At 42.5% G+C, this 4,222-nt stretch overlaps 1 long non-coding RNA gene across 1 annotated transcript in view; it reads left to right on the top strand.

The window, feature by feature from the left end:
* Positions 1-3,693, top strand: part of LOC138962207 (uncharacterized) — a 4,989-nt gene extending 1,296 nt beyond the window's left edge. Inside the window, exon 2 of the long non-coding RNA XR_011454445.1 lies at positions 1-3,693. This exon is cut by the window's left edge and continues 67 nt beyond it. This is a non-coding gene — a long non-coding RNA (uncharacterized lncRNA).
* Positions 3,694-4,222: the final 529 nt, after the last annotated feature.

The raw sequence follows: 4,222 nt of genomic DNA, 5'->3' as shown, positions 1-4,222 counted from the left end.
TCAGCTGGTACCACTGACCAACAAGCTATTGTTGCAGCTGGTACCACTGACCAACAAGCTATTGTTGCAGCTGGATCTGCTTCGGTTGGAAACAGGGAGGGATTGGAGTGACCTGGTTTCATTTCTCCCCAAAGTGTTCGACGTGAACTTGCTGCAAGGACTTGAAATCAAGGCAGAAATTGAGGGAACAGTGAAAGAAGCAACAAAGCTGGGGAATAAGACTGGATTAGAACTAGAAGCATTTTTGGATGTCGACGCAGGGCGTTGCATCATGGGCCGGAATGTTGGGGTTCATTTGCTGAAACATAGGATCACAAGAAACCACCTGCTGAATCCGGACCTTCTGGAAGACCTTGACCGTCCATCAGAACTTGTGAATGGCATGGTGCTCGATCTGATATCGTTCCACAAAAAGGAGAACCTATCGCTGACTTCTGCCAGATTCCTGCATCGGTTGTTTTTGGACACAACATTGTGCTTGCACCATTTTCTTCTTCTGGCAGAACATTCACAGTCGAATCTCCAGCAAACCTGCCTGCCATGTACACCTGTTTCAAGCAGTACTTGACTGACAACTTTGTTTGACTGACTTTGAAGAAGGGGTATATATGCATTTGACTGTCACTTCTCATCCGACTGTGCACTTTGCAAGAATTTAGTTTTCTCCAGAGAACTGTGAACAATGTTAATAAATTTATCCCACATACGTGAGAGAGATACCCGTGAGATAAAAATCGTTCAAATCACACGTGTGTATATCATGTAAATGAGGTCAACCGGAAGGTCAAGCTCTGTAAATTAGTACAGGGCCGGACTACCGGGGGGGTTATGGGGGTTGCGCAACCCCCCCCCCCTAGCCTAAACATGTACCTTACTTATTTAATTTTTTTTTTATTATTGCTTATTTTATGCCGTTTCATGCAAGGAGCGACCATTTTCCTATCTCAGAATATGACCTACCCATCAGCTTCAGGGGGCTTTGCCCCCTGACCCCCACAACGAGGGGGGGGGGGGGGGTTCTAGGGTTTCCGGACCCCCCCCCCCAGCCAAAAAATAAAAATATTGAATGAGGCATGCATTTCTTTATTTTACATTGAGTTTCAATTTTTGGGGTATTAATCAGTGACAAAATCTGCTGCCTGAAACTGGTAATGATCATCCTCAGAATGCACCAGATTGCACCATTTTGCATCCTTTTTTTCAAAATTTTCCGGGGGGGGCATGCCCCCGGACCCCCCTAGCAAGCTAGGCGCTTTGCGCCGTCGGCTCGGCGCTTCGCGCCTTCACACCCATATCTTCACAATATACTTTTGAAAAAAACCACCCATAAAATGAGCTGATCCGCCCCTGCCGCCAGGGGGGACATCCCCCTGGGCCACCACTGGCAACCCCCCCCCCCTCCTCTTCGCCTAGTCCGGCCCTGTAGTAGTACATGGGATCAACCGGAAGGTCAAGCTAATCCTATGGAGGAAGGATATGCTTTGCTGTTGTTGTTCCTTTTGGTTTCTTTTATCCTGTGGCCACTGCTTTTCTTTTTATCTGGTATATTTTGAAGTGATGGGTTTGATTTCTTCCACAAATTGTCTCGAAGCGTGGGTCACCATCGCTTCGCTTGAATGCTCCGCCATGACTCGCGATCAATGCAACGGATTTTACCGGTTTTGCAGGTACTCGGTTTTGACTGTTCGAATATTAAACTTAACAGTGTTAACAAAGGCGAACTACTTTGTCCTAGTTTGAGAGTGTGTGTCATGGCGGAGGAATGAATGTCAAATTGAGTAAAGTGGTTTGAAGTTCTAAAGCGGGTTGATCCAAAGGCAATATCGCTGTCGGTGACTTTTAGTTAGATCTGGCACAGAAGTATATAATGTAGGATAAACAGAATACTACATGGCTTGTTGTGTCGTACCAGATTTACACTCGTTGCTTTTTCAAATAGTAAACAGCTCGCTTTCGCAGTTCACTATTTAAACAAGAAGGGCAAAGCCCATACGACTCACATCCTTGACCTTTACATGACCTTGACCTTCAGGGTCAAGGTCAAATAACTAAACCTAGCAATGACATCATACACTAAGAACTGCTTTACACATTTTTCCTACCAAAATACATGTGACCTTGACCCAAGGTCAAGGTCATCCAAGGTCATGCAACACAAAGCTGTTAATTCAAGACATAGGAAGTACAAATGTGTCTCTTGATGAAAGCATAACATGTGCACCACATAATTTTTAAGTTTGAAACAGTTATCTTCCATAGTTCAGGGTCAAGGTCACTTCAAAATATGTATACAATCCAACTTTAAAGGACCCTTGCGACCTTGACCTTGAAGCAAGGTCAACCAAACTGGTGTCCAAAGATAGGGCTTACATTGCCCTGTATAGCATACATAGCTAAGGTTGCCATTCTCGATAACTTCAGAAGAAAATGTGAAAAATGGTTGTTTTTAAGACAACAATTACGGCCCCTGTGACCTTGAACTTGAAGTGAGGTCAAGTTGCCGCACATGTTTTTTGAGATCTTGTAACCATACACCATAAGGCCGCATCAGGTGTTGATAGACTTAATAGTGTCCAAGAAATATCCAACGTTAAAGTTTTCCGGACGGACGCCGGGACGGACGGGCGGACGACTCGGGTGAGTACATAGACTCACTTTTGCTTCGCATGTGAGTCAAAAAACAACTCGTGTAAATCTGGTACGACACAGCAAGCCATGTAGTATTCTCTATATCTTACTTCAATCAATCAATCAATATGAGGCTTATATCGCGCATATTCCGTGGGTACAGTTCTAAGCGCAGGGATTTATATATATTTTTTTTTATGCAATTTATATCGCGCACATATTCAAGGCGCAGGGATAACAGTGACATTTTTATCTATGCCTATACAATTTTGCCAGGAAAGACCCTTTTGTCAATCGTGGGATCTTTAACGTGCACACCCCAATGCAGTGTACTTGATTGAACACATATTTGTGAAGATAACATTGTAATCAATCTACACACCAAAAATCATGGCTGTATTTTCAGTAGTTTCTGAAATATTTCAATCTGAAATGTGCTATCCCCCTCTGGGGGGGGTTTGTCCACTCTTGGGGGATTATTTTCAACATTACACTGAATTTTACTGATGTCTGTAAAGATTACACTGTAATCTATCTACACGCCAAAATTTTTCGTTGTATCTTAAATAGTTTCTTAATTATTGGCCTTGAAGTGCGAAAAACTGTAATTTTCCTGTTTTTCCGCTTGACAAATTGAGGTTTTTGACATTTTTGAGGCTCTTATACTCCAAAAGCATTGAACTAAGCTGTCTGAAAAAAAATAGGCATGTTCTACACACATTTGTTTGGGATATGTGAAAGTTTCAGACAGCTGCTATACATATTGTGTGAATTGTGATGACCCAAAGTTGCCCTCCCGTGCAATTTTGCGATGGTTTTAATTGTGTTTTTCGTGAAGTTTGCATGCTTGCTGACAGAAGCCATATGAGATTAGAGGGCTAGAACTATGTGTTTTTTCTATTCTTGGTTGCTGATAACAGATCCTGAAAAGTTGAAAGGGCTGAGGATAACTATGTGGTACCCACATGCTGCTGAAGTTGCCCTATTTTACAGTTTTAAGCAGAGTCGCGACAGCGTATGTACTAAAATATCAAAATCTCAGGAACTAATAAAGGTATCCACTTACTTTTTTGTGTGTTTTGCTTGTACTTTATTTTTCTTTCAAGACATCACAAAACATTCACTCTCACTTTAAAACCAAGTTTTGACTGCCGCTACCTATATAGAGGACGGAAAGAATGTCATTTTGAACATTGTTATGACATTCTTTCCGTCAAAAAAGTCAATTTAACGGTGTTAAATGAAGCGACCATCCACACAATTAGGTTGCTATCCAGAGTTTAGGTTGCCATCCACGTGTGGATGGTTGCCTTATGGTGATTTAGGCAACCAAACCTGTGGAAACGGGGGTACACACACACACACACACACACACACACACACACACACGCACAAACACAAACACACAGTAAACACAGAGGTAACTCATATTTTCACTGCAGCGTTCTGCGCGGCAACTGTGCAAATAAATCATTATGGAATGTCAGCACATACAAACCCTGAAATATAACAAACATCATCGTCGGAAGCCGGTGTCAAAATCTGCGTGTAAAGATGCCAGATACAGATCCCGGATTTTTAGTCAACAAACACC

This window comes from Littorina saxatilis, linkage group LG3, assembly GCF_037325665.1.
Source record: "Littorina saxatilis isolate snail1 linkage group LG3, US_GU_Lsax_2.0, whole genome shotgun sequence".
In the NCBI taxonomy this organism is placed as follows: Eukaryota; Metazoa; Mollusca; class Gastropoda; order Littorinimorpha; family Littorinidae; genus Littorina; species Littorina saxatilis.
The sequence above is the reverse complement of the archived record's forward strand: the minus strand, read 5'-3'. Positions and strand labels throughout refer to the sequence as shown.